Here is a 12652-nt window from a genome sequence, read left to right on the forward strand (position 1 = left end):
TGAGGGAGGTGGTGAGCTGGTTGGCGGTGATCTTGCTCCAGCTCCTGCGGGGCACCTGTTGCAGGTGGTGGTGGGTCGTGGATTTTCTGAAGCTGAAGTGGACGCAGCTGTGATCCGTCCAATTAAGTCCGGTGGAGTGGCTGAAGGAGATATGCTTGCTGGAGGAGAAGACGGGGTCGAGCGTGTGGCCGGCGTAGTGGGTGGGGGCGTTCACCAGTTGCTTGAGTCCGAGGTTGGCGAGGTTGTCCAGCAGGGTGCTGGTGTTGGTGTCGTTGTTGTTCTCCAGGTGGAAGTTGAAGTCCCCTAGGAGGATGTAGTCAGTGGAGGGGAGGGCGAGCGGGCTGATGAAGTCTGCGATGTCTTGGTTGAATCGTGTGCGTGGTCTGTAGAGGAGGGTGCCTCTGAGGGTCGTCTTGGGGTCGGTGTGTATCTGGAAGTGGAGGTGTTCGGCGGCGGTGAGGGTGTCGTCGGAGTTGGTCGTGATGCGGATGGTGTTCTTGTGTACGATGGCGATGCCTCCTCCGGTCTGGTTGACGCGGTCCCTCCGGGTGATCTTGTATCCGTCCGGGATGGCTATGGCAATGTCGGGGGCTGAGGAGGCGTTCATCCAGGTTTCCGTGAGGAAGGCGATGTCTGGTGAAGTAGTGTCTAGGAGGTTCCTGAGTTCCACGGCGTGTCTGTGGACGGAGCGGGTGTTAAGCAGGATGCACTTGAGGTGTTTGTTGTTGGTGCTCGGCTTTGCAGGTGTGGTGCAGGTTCGGAGGCAGGTGAACTTGCAGGCTTTGCAGGTGAAGGGTCCGAGGGTGCGTTTTGGGGTGGCTCGGTAGCAGGCGGGGTTCCGGCCGGCATTGAGTGCGTTGAGGGTGGCGGCGTAGTAGGTCTGTCGGGTGGTCTTGTATCGGCGGGGACCAGGGGTCCTGGTGCTGGGCGCGGGCCAGGCGCGGACGGGCGGAGACGGGCTTGCCTTTGGCGCGCCCGCTGCGCGACCGCGCGCAGCGGCCACCATTTAAGGGTAGCCGGGGAGGAGGGTCAGCTGGGGAGCGGGTGGCGGGAGGGTAGGAACCAATGAGGAGCGAGGGGGCGGGGCTGGGAGGGAAACAGCGGCGGGAGAACCACGAGCACAGGGCGCTGTGAAAAAGAACGGCGCAAAAAAACGGGAAAGCAAGAGAGAGGCGAGAAAAGCACAAAACGAGGCACAGGGGGAATGGGCACAGGTCCTAAACCAGTCAAGCCGGGGTACAGAAGGCAAACAAGAGGGGATAGACACTCAAAATGGGAGACAGTCACGCGGGATACAGAATGCAAAGGGGGGGCAGTGACTCAATCAGGAGACAGTCATACGGGATACAGAATGCAAAAGGGGGCAGACACTCGCCCCAGCAGGCAGACTCTCGGCTACAGAAGGTCACAGGTGGCGCTGCAGCGGCAAGGGGAGCGACCTACCCTAAGGTAGTGTGGCTGTCTGGATGGATGGATGGCAGATGGATGAATGGATGGCGGATGGATGAATGGATGGATGGCAACTGGTTCCTATGTAAAGCGCTCTGACACCTTCGAGTAAAGTTCACGCTATATAAAATCGCCGAATGTGTTACTTCTTTGTATCATCCTGTGATTGTGAATGTTTTTCCCGGGTTGAAGGCATAGCAAACCATCCTGCCTGTCTGTCACTGGGGCACAATGCGCTCTCACAGCCTGTGCACAGATGGAGCTGTGCAGCTCGCCGCCTTTAATTATCAGGAAGTCAGGAATTCATGGATGTTGCTTTTCTTGGATAAAGTAAATAACTGACTGCAGTGTCACAAAGTGAATAATTACCCTGCGATCCCAGCAACCGGCTAACTGCTGTTTAGAGGACATCTTTTTTTTGTAATAAGGGGTGTTTGATAGGGAGATTGGCCTTATTTCCTGTTGCTTACACTGGATTAAGTGCGTTAAATATCGTCCATTTATTTTTGGTGGAGTAAATGAGGACGGGAGACAAATCTGTGGTATGAATTTCAACACGTAATAAAGTATGGAACTGCAACCATCATGTAAACTGCATCACGACAGAGTTTACTGTACCTTTGAGATGTATCAGAAGCTTTGTAAATATTTTTTTGAATAGCAAAAAAAAAAAGCGTGGCTCAGTGGAGAAGCGTGGCTCAGTGGTTAGAGGCGGCAGACCCGGAAGCTGAGATCAGCCGTGGACCAGGGTTCGATTCCCCGCCTCGGCGGGACTCGGGCTCAAAAATTCCACGGACTCGACAATTCTCGCTCCGGTGCCTACTCGACTCACGGGATCACACTCTGCGACTCTGGGCAATAGCTTGCTTAATCTCCACTACGGCCCCTCGTGGCGGGATGCCTGGCTTTCACCTTGTGGATACCCTGCCGGGGTATCTCACAGGGGAATACCAGGACGGGTTCCCTAAGCAAGCGCCTTGATGCCTTCGGGTGATACGTGCGCTATATAAGTCGCAATACATTTACATTTACATTTACAAATCACATAGCTCTGTACCCCTCCCCCCCCATTTGTAAGTATCATAATGAACAAGAAAGAGTGTGCAATTCATGTCACGATGGTGGATGGCATTTCGTACAGAAAGCGTGACATCCAAATACTGGGAAACTACAGAATACACGTTTTGAAAATACGTAATTGGATAATTTCATGACAATAAATGAATACAAAAAGGGCATGTGTACAATGTAAAGAGAAAAAAACTGTCAAATACTTCAAATATGTGTAATTATGTCCTAAAATACAAAGGTTTTATTTGCAGTAGTAGCAGTACGAACACAGACTTCAAAATGCACGAAAAGATTTGCAGCTGAGGCATAATCGGATGTACAATAAACTACACATCCATTGCTTAGGAAAACCTCGAGGTTTATTTTTATTCGAGTCCTGCAGTGAGGACCAGCAGGAAGTCAAGGCAGTAGTGGAGGCCAGAAGGGCACGAAATACGAGGGCAACACAGGGCACAAGAGCACGGAAAACGAGGGAAACTGAGGGCAGAAGGGCACGAAAAACGAGGAAAACAGAGCGCAGAAGGGCACGAAAAACGAGACTCAGAGGGCAGAAGTGCACGAAATACGGGGGCAACAGAGGGCACAAGAGCACGGGAAATGAGGGAAACAGAGCGCAGAAGGGCACGAAAAACGAGTAAAACAGAGCGCAGAAGGGCACGAAAAACGAGAGACTCAGAGGCCAGAAGGGCACGAAATACGAGGACAACACAGGGCACAAGAGCACGAAAAACGAGGGAAACTGAGATTAGAAGGGCACGAAAAACGAGGAAAACAAAGCGCAGAAGGGCACGAAAAACGAGAGACTTAGAGGGCAGAAGGGCACGAAATACGGGGGCAACAGAGGGCACAAGAGCACGGGAAATGAGGGAAACAGGGCACGAAAAACGAGTAATTATTCAAGTGTGCCCTCAAACATCGCGTTGACATGTCGCGCGATGTAAAATCGCCGATGTGACAAGCGATCCAATTAAATGGCCGCATTTGCGGCGCAACTACGTGCGATAAGAAAACGGCCGTGCTGCTGCCTTTACGATGTAATGACCACGATGAGAACTGCCGTGATCGCGTTGTTACCGATGGATTGTCATACAACCCATTCAGGGGCGTATCCTTTTTGCAGGTGAAAAATAGCTGCGTATCATCTGCATTAGATATTACTTTAGCGCCGTATTGTAGCGCCAATGAGCAATGTCTTACAGGGGCCACCTTTGTAATTCAAAGAGGCCGGAAATTGTTTGTTATAACATGAGTCTACGTTTCGACCCCGTAAAGGGTTGGAGGTCTCATCAGGACCTTAAGATAAGGGATATCTGGAGTTAGGGGTGGTCGAATTAGACCCCAATCATGAGTGTTCAATATAGATTCCACAGGGCGAAGAATGCTCAGTTCTTTAAACCCTCTTGTGTCCCTGCGAGACTTTTGTACCTTTCCCTAAAACCTCTTACTGAATACATCATGGTGTTTTGAAACGCTCCCTAAGCAGTTGAAAGGAGGAACTCACCCGCGAATCATTGCTTGGCTTACTGTTTGGTTAGTGACCACGCCCCCTCTACTCAGCGTTCTGCTCCGTGAGGTTCCCGTAGTGTTCTGAGCTCCTGCTGAATTCTATTGATCCCGTTTGTGCTCTTTTCCAGCTCCTGAGATTTCCGCCTTAGGGTTACGGTATTTTCTGTATCTGATCTGTGTCCTGCCTGTTTGTGTTTTCTCCCGCCCTGTTCCATTACCCTTCCTCGTCTCGGCACGCCCTTCCCCGGTGCCTAGCGTCCCCTTCCGCCTGGATTCCCCGCCTGCCCTTCTCTCCTCTCTGGTGTCTATTCCTAGCTGACAATCCTTCTCAGTTTAGACTCCGCGGTCATTCTTGTGATCGTAGGGGTTTCATGTATGTTTATTGTTTGCGCTCCACTCCGTCTTTAGGTTACGAGTGAAGCGTGTCTTGTCTATCGCGTCTTGTTGTAGGTACGCCCACTCCGTTCTGCTTTTCAGTCACTATTCAGACGGGGTGTGTCTATTGTCCGCGTTTCATGTTGTGTGTTCCCTTTCTCCACTTTGTCTTAAGCTTATGAGTCGGAAGAAGGGATTGTCTGTGTTATATGTTTGTTACTCACTCCACGCTGTCTTAAGTTTATGCGCTGGAGTGGGAATTTCTGTATCACTTTGTCTTTAGCTTCATAAGTGATACTAGGGTCATCAACTGCACCTGTGGCGCCCAGTCCTGCTCTGTCTTCAGTTTATGAGTAGAACTGGAATTGGTGCATTCTACCTTGGAGATATCCTTGCTAGTCGTCCCCCAGGTTCTCTGCTGTATCTCCTGGTTCTTGTCTGGACTTCTAGCTTAAAGCCCTGATTCTCACCTGTGTGGTAAGTGGACTGTTATGTTGAACACTTGTGTATCAGCCCTGTAAAGTACTGGTGAAGTTAGTATTGTTGTCTATTTATTTTCCAGTCTCCTGCCATCAAGACTGCAGCTACGTCACCTTGCTGGGGGAGAGTGGTATACTCCCTGGGAAATTCCCCCCACACTTTTTGGTAGCAGCTGCCTGTTAGCGAAGTTATACCTTCTCGCTTTGGTAGTTGTTGTTGGGAAGTGTGTGGGACATTCATCTTTGCTCCTGTGGACGAACTACCTCCTCTCTCGAGGGGGATCCTTGACATCTGGAATGAAACAAATACTCAGCTAAAAAAGAGAAGGAGTAATGTGATATCAATAGTAAAGATAGAGAAAGAATAATAGGGGTATCTGGTGCCTCAATGGGCAAAATGTCCCAAATAATGAAGTTTACACCAGACTCAAAAAATGTTAATAAATAAAATATTACAGTCTGTGCATCTGCATGTATACTATATGTTACATAGTGTGACTCGAGAAGGAAAGAAGAGGATATGCTTCTTTAGATCCAGTGAATGGAATTGGCTCATACATTGCCACATATGGAGCATGAGAGCCTGCAGAGACGGCAGCCAGATTTTACAGCTCCTTTACAGTTCTTCTTTCATAATTATTCCTTGACAAACGTTCTTATAGCCACATTTTCATACAATTAATCATCATTTACTAAAATTAAAACCCTAATTTCTATGTGCAGCACTCCCAAAGCTACTATAGTTAATATGTCTGTTATATGACTATTATGTGCCACGATTCACTGGCAAATCCTGCATCTATGCGTTCAGTGAGGGAGGTCGCGACCCAAGATACACTGGTACAGGGGTACAATGGAGAGAGTGCAACTTCCGCTACCTGGGAATCCAGATATAGCGTCAGCCGAAAGACTTGTTTGACGGAAACCTGGGGAGGGCCTTAACAACAATCAGATGACAGATGCGATTCTGGAACACACTTCCACTGACGGTCACTGGCAGGGTAGCGTTAGCCAAGATGGTAATCCGTCCCCGACAACTGTACTATTTCGTTAATTTGCCTCTATATGTCCTGGCAACCTTCTTCACTACGCTCACTAAATTATTCAGGGACTTTCTCTGGGGAAACGCCTGACACAGAATGGCACTAGCAAAACTATTTCGCCCACTTACCATGGAGGCCTTGCCGCGCCTTATTTTGAGCACTATTATTTGGCTGCCCAAGTGCAGTTGATAGCCCGCAGGCTCGTGGATAGTGGACGCGAGGATACGGCGACCATGCTGTCACCATACTCGCTAGAGCAAATAGTCAGGCTCTTGCACCCCACTACGAGAGCCGCGCCGCCAACGCTGCTTCTACTAGCAGTGGCATATAAATGCTATCGCAGGTGCCTATACATTACTAGAACTATTGTCCCCTACGCGCCAGCAATACCACTAGAAGGATCCCACAGCCGGCCCGGGGTACTCACATCCCTCTTACTCACGAAATGGCGCAAAGCCGAATTACAGACCTTAGGAGACCTGTACCGAGATGGTGCACTCATACCGTATGAGTCATTAGTAAAAGATGAGGGACTACCACCGGAGCAATTCCTTACACATTGCTCACTAGTAGCGACACTGGCAACCAGATGGGGGGGGGACATAACCACAGAACCGAGTCAACACCTCACCATACGGTATTTACACGTCATGGGGCGTGGAAGACACATTATACGCTGGTTCGCGGCGTCACTCCAAACCCATGCAGCGCTAAGTTTAGATCCACTCCACTGTAAATGGGAACTGGACTTAGGGCGACAATTGGCAGATAAAAAGTCCGAGAGGATACTTAAAAGTCCAGTGCGCATACCTAGAAATATGAGATTCCGACAAATCCAATTATTCATTGTTCATAGAGCATATCTCACGCCTGAGATGATCAACAGGTACTTTCACCGCACGGATGCGACGTGTCCAAGATGTGCCAAGCAAGGGGCTGAGTTGATACATAAGCTATGGAGCTGCCCTACAATATACACATATTGTCACAAAATAAGCAGAGTGTTACATACATGCACAGGCCGCTACATACCCTTTGAATGGACTGTATACCTATTTCACCACTTTAGGAGGACCCCCGCCACAAAAGTAACATCCTGGTTTCTAGACCTGGAGATGGTGGTCGCTAAGCGCCTTTTAACTAAGCGATTAAAGCGCAGGACCCACCACACACATGCGTGTGGCTTTGCTCGATTTTTGCATGGGCCAAAGCAGAGGGAATTGCCATTCAGCGAGAAGAAACACTGTGACTGCGTAAAGAACCCATAGCAAACCAATGGGAGGGGACTCCTTCATGCACTACAACAGACAGAGGAGGAAGGTTCTGGGGGGCGATCCGAGTGAGAGGAGCACAAGCAAACAGATGGAGACGCGCACGCCATCAGAGAATGGCTGTGATATTCCAGGAACATATGTAAATTAGTCGAATGCCTACATAGAAGCTGACGTCGCTAGCTAGGAAGGGGGGACAACTATCAGGTTGATTAGAAAACGCTAAGGAGATGCGTCCGGGGGGCAGTGGGGGGGATAAGTACACATAAACTGGTCAATGTTGTTGTTGTTTTTGTTTTCTGTCATATCATCTGTTTGGAAGCCCACGGTGAATGAACTGGAAGGACTTAGTGGGACTTCATTACAGTACTTCGATATGATTAAGCTGTATCCTATGCAATTTGTAACATTGATTGAGCACCAGGGCCATACTTGATCCTCCATGGAAGGAACTGCATGTTATTAACAGTGCGCCCAGCATCTACGCAAAGAGAAATATATGCTAAATTGTTGATTGATCGTTATATGTATAGCTATTCAAACGTCTGTTGCCTTTCATGAGAATGCAAAGAAAAATCAATAAAAACAGATTTAAACATTATGTGACATGATTAAGTTTCTATTGAAAATAATTCAAAGGAGCCGTTTTTATCCATGCATGATATGCAGGTAAATCTTAAGGCAGGATGAGCAAAATAAACAACTTGCATAGGTTCTTCTTGAGCTACAAGAGCCACATTTTAACCATGGTATGTTTCTGAAGCCATGTAGTAGGGAACAACACATTGTTTCTACAAGCAGTGAATGAAGCCTCCATGCAGCCCATGTGATTACCAGTGGCTGAGCTTAATTTAAGCATTCTATCCATCACTTATTTGTATAAGCCGTGAGTGAGACGGGTATGCCCAGACGTGGGGCACTTGCATACTGTGCCACTGGAACTAAGTGATGCCAGGCTGACGATGCCCAAGAAGGGCAAAACTAGTCCTGGGCTGCTTGTGTTCCAATTCAGAGATTGATTTTCATAAGCTGGGTTCAAGCTGAGCTGACATGGTTTGTAAATTAAAGATGGACCTGGGTGTGGCCCGAGTAATCGCCAATGTCTGAGATTAATTTAAGCATCCCATGCATAACTTTTTTTATACTTGAGTATGACGCCCTAAGAGGTGAGGAATTCCCAGATTTGGGTCCTGTGCATACTGGGCCACTGGAACCCGGCTTTACCAGGGAGATGAGTCCTAAAAAGGACAAGACTGGTCCTGGGTTGCTTGAGTTCATGCTCAAGGAGGTCCTGGCCTGGCTGTTCGAGATGGACAGTTCCCACTGGAGCAGGATCTAGACTGATTTGCAAATGGCTAGGTCCAAACTGAGGTGGCATGGTGTGCAAAATAACGATAGACAGGGATGCGGCCTGAGTACTTACCAGTGGCTAAGATGAATTCAAGCAATCCATTCATCAATGTATTGAACACTTGAGTATGACACCCTAAGTGGAACGTTTATGCCCAGATGTGAGTCCCATGCACACTGTGCCACTAGAGCTAAGCTATACCCATCTGAAAAGTCCTTATAAGGGCGAAACAGATCTTGGGTTGCTTACTCGTCCAATTCAGGGAAGACCTGACTTGCCAGTTCTGGCTGAGCTGTCTCCATTGGAGCAGTGTCAAGACTGATTTGCAAATGGCTGGGTCCAAACTGAGGTGGCATGGGTTGCGAAATAATTGTGGACTGGGATGCTGCCCAAGTAATTACCAGTTGCTGAGATTAATTCAAGCATTCCATTTATCACTTTATTGTGTACTTGATTGTGACCCCTTAAGTGGCATGGGTATGCCCAGATGTCGGTCCCAAGCACATAATGCCACTAGAACCAAGAGATGTCTAGCTGATGAGCCCGAATATGAGTGAAACTAGTCCTGGGTTGCTTGTGTTGTGATTGAGGTAGGAACTTGCCTGGCAGTATGAGCTGGCCTGTTCCCAGAGGAGCAGGGTCGAGACTGATTTGCATATGGTTGGATCCAAAATGAGGTGCTGTGCAACATAATAATGGACTAGGATGTGGCCCTGAGTAATTACCAATGCAAGCATTCCAAACATCACTTTTTGTCTGACACCCTAAGGGGGACAGGTATGTCCAGATGTTGGTCATTTGCACACTGTGACACTGGAACCAAGCTTTAACTGGCTAATGAGCCCTAATAAGGGATGGAATGTAAATCAGTCTCGATCTGGATCAAGACTGATTTAGATATGGTTGGGTAAAAACTGGGGTTGCATGATGTGTAAAATAACGGTGGACTGGGATGCAACCTGAGTGTCTGAGATGAATTCATGTATTCCATCCATCATTTTTTGTATACTTGAGTGTGACCCCCTAAGTGAACGGGTATGCCGAGACATGGATCCTGGGCACACTGTGCCGCTAGAAAGAAGCTATACCTGGCTGATGATTCCTGATAAGGGACAAATTGGTCCTGGGTAGGTTGCGTTTCGGTTGATAAAGGACCTCACCTGGCAGAGTGGACTGGACTATTCCTATTGCAGCAGGGTCATGACTGGTTTGCAATTGCTGGGTTGTTTTGAATATCTATCTATCTATCTATCTATCTATCTATCTATCTATCTATCTATCTATCTATCTATCTATCTATCTATCTCTGTCTGTCTTGGATATACAGAGGCGCATATATAGATGTGCAGTGGGAGCTAACCCTATGGAGATGTCAAATTAATGCCCTATTTCTTATTACCTGGAGGATAACAATGTGCTGGATATTTCAAGACCAGGGTTTAGAGCGAATCATAGTACAGAAACAGCTAGCTGTAACAGATAACATCAGGACCATTATGGATGAGGGTAAATTGGTGGTCTTAATCCTTAACACAGTTTCTGAGTGTAGCTAGAACGTCTGCAGAAAATAGGTTTGTATGAGAAATCTCTCAAATGTTTGCAATCATTTTTAGTGGGTCGGTTCTTCTCCGAGTGTGACAAAATTTAATATATATGGCACCTCTGGCATCTATGGTCCAATCTAAAAGCGTCAACATTCATTTTTTTGTAGATGACACGCAGCTAGTAGTGTCAATTACTGAAAATGTCAAAACGACAGGACATGACCTTGAAGAGTGCCTTACAGAGGTGTCAGTCTGAATGCAAGATCATTGTCTGAAACTGAACGGAGATAAACAGAGGTGACTCTGTTTTCAAAGACTAATTCCATCTGGTCTAACTTGTGGTGCCACCTCCCCCCAATATTAGCACTGCACCAACTCCTAATATTTCCGCTAGGAACCTAGGCATTGTCATAGATAAGGATCTAACCTTCTAAGAGCAAGTTACTGCAGTGCGAGGCATTTGCTATGCTACTGTCTGTCTTTAACGTAAGATATTCAGCTGGCTGCCTGAGCAATGCTACTGGACTATCATCCAGGCTCATATTATCAGTTGCCTGGATTCGCTTTGAGGACTCAAACTCAAATGCCAAAATAAAGTCATTATTGGAAGATAAACAAACATTGACCCATCAACGCCATGCCTGGACAGTCATTTCTTCCTATTCACGTCAACAACCCCAGGCATACTTGGCAACTCATTTCAGCCAACACCTAAAAAAGATCCTTATTGATTTCCGTATGGGCCTTCACGAATCCAAGGATCTAAGCCCCTCTTGGAAACCCCATGACACTTCCTCAAAATGCAGACTCTGGTTACCAAAAAAAATCTTTAATTCATCTGTTTTGTGTGTGCCCGGCCCTCATGGCGGCTAGAAGAATTTTTTTACGGGATATCCTAATCAAACTGAATATAAGAACATGTCGCCAAACGGTTATAATCTGGCTGGGAGGTTCATCGCCAATTCTGACTTGCAGGGGTCTTAAATTTATGATAGAGACTGGGAAGCAGCTGCAGGTCCATGTATGATCTTTTAAAACGTTGCCTGAGGCTCACTCTTTATGTATTATCCCCCATGCTCATTCCATAAAACTCTACGTTGTTAGTGGGGAGGTTCGTCATAGAGTTCAAGTTTTAACTGGTTTTAACTTTGATAGCAATCGTCGCTTTTGATTTTTTATGCAAAGTGTATTGCGGACATTCGCTAATTGTATTTTTTTCTAATTGTAAGGATTTTTATTAATTCAACAATAAATAAATTCTGATTCAGTTGCCTGGATTATGGCAATGCTTTGTATGTGTGCATGGTGGACTCTCATTTTTCGCAGCTTCAGGTAATTTAGGACACAGCAGTCAGATTAGTTTGTAATTCACCTAATAGATCATCAGTTTAGAGTCACTTCGCTAGTTGCCAGTGCTTAAGAGGGCAACCTTTAAGTTGCTCTGTCTTGCTCATCAGCTTATTATAGTTACGGACCTGCTTATCTGAGAAACTGAACTATACGGTATCAGCCTACAATGGCCCTGAGATCATCACGTCCTTATGAAGGCCACCTGTATCTGTAGAGTGAGGGCGGGGGGGGAGCATTTTTTATCCAATCTAGCTGAAAGCCATTGGAATCATCTTCCACTTAGGATACGTCTTATTTCTGACCTCCTCCCTTTCAGTAAAGCCCTAAAAACCTGGGGCCTAATTTATGAAAAGTGTTGTTCAGGGCACTCTCCTTGTGAAACCATGGATGTGCCATATTTTCTGTACCGCGCACCATGTTGCAAGGATTGACAGATATGTCAGGAATCCTTAAGTATGTGTCAGTGCAAAAATGGCGCATTGCTGGAGTGCGTCTGGAAACAGACGCAATGTGTCATTTTACATGGAGCCTGCGTCACCCCTTACGCCTGCTTTAAGGATTTTGAGGATTTGACACAGTTACGCCGTAGAAGTGGCACAGTGAAATCTCATAGTTTTCACAGCGCCACTTCTACGTGGCTTTTCTGCATCGGAATGTCCACCATTCATACATTATACATGTAGCAAATATAATGTAGTGCAGTGGTTTACAAAGTAACACATCTGCCTTGATGCGTCACTTTGTAAATATGGAGCAGTGTGGCGCATTATTTACGCCGCCGCAGAGTCACAAAAAATAACGCAACGGTGGTGTAAGGCTTTGGATGTTTAACTTTAAATTTCCTGTTCCCTTAAGGGTATTGTTGCTTTCTTTCTAGACTGTGCTAGGATATCCCTTCGGGGATGAGTTATGTGCATCTATAATTCCGAATAACATAATATAAAGAACTGAGGGGGCATGGTGGACTGGAATGCGGCCCGAGTAATTACCAGTAGCTGAGAATAATTCAAGCATTCCATCCTTCACTTTTCTTGTGTACTTTGCAATACAAGTAGAAGCAAACTGAGATGTCACCCAGAGGGGCAAAACCTGTGTCACTTTAGAACTTTTCATTTAATTGTCAGTTAAATATAAATGTAGAGAATAATGCTGAGATTTACCATTTGGTTTAAGAAAAGTGCTCTGTGCTTATTTGTTTTCTTATTACTGTGTA

This window comes from Lissotriton helveticus, chromosome 3_1 (assembly GCF_964261635.1).
Source record: "Lissotriton helveticus chromosome 3_1, aLisHel1.1, whole genome shotgun sequence".
NCBI lineage: Eukaryota > Metazoa > Chordata > Amphibia > Caudata > Salamandridae > Lissotriton > Lissotriton helveticus.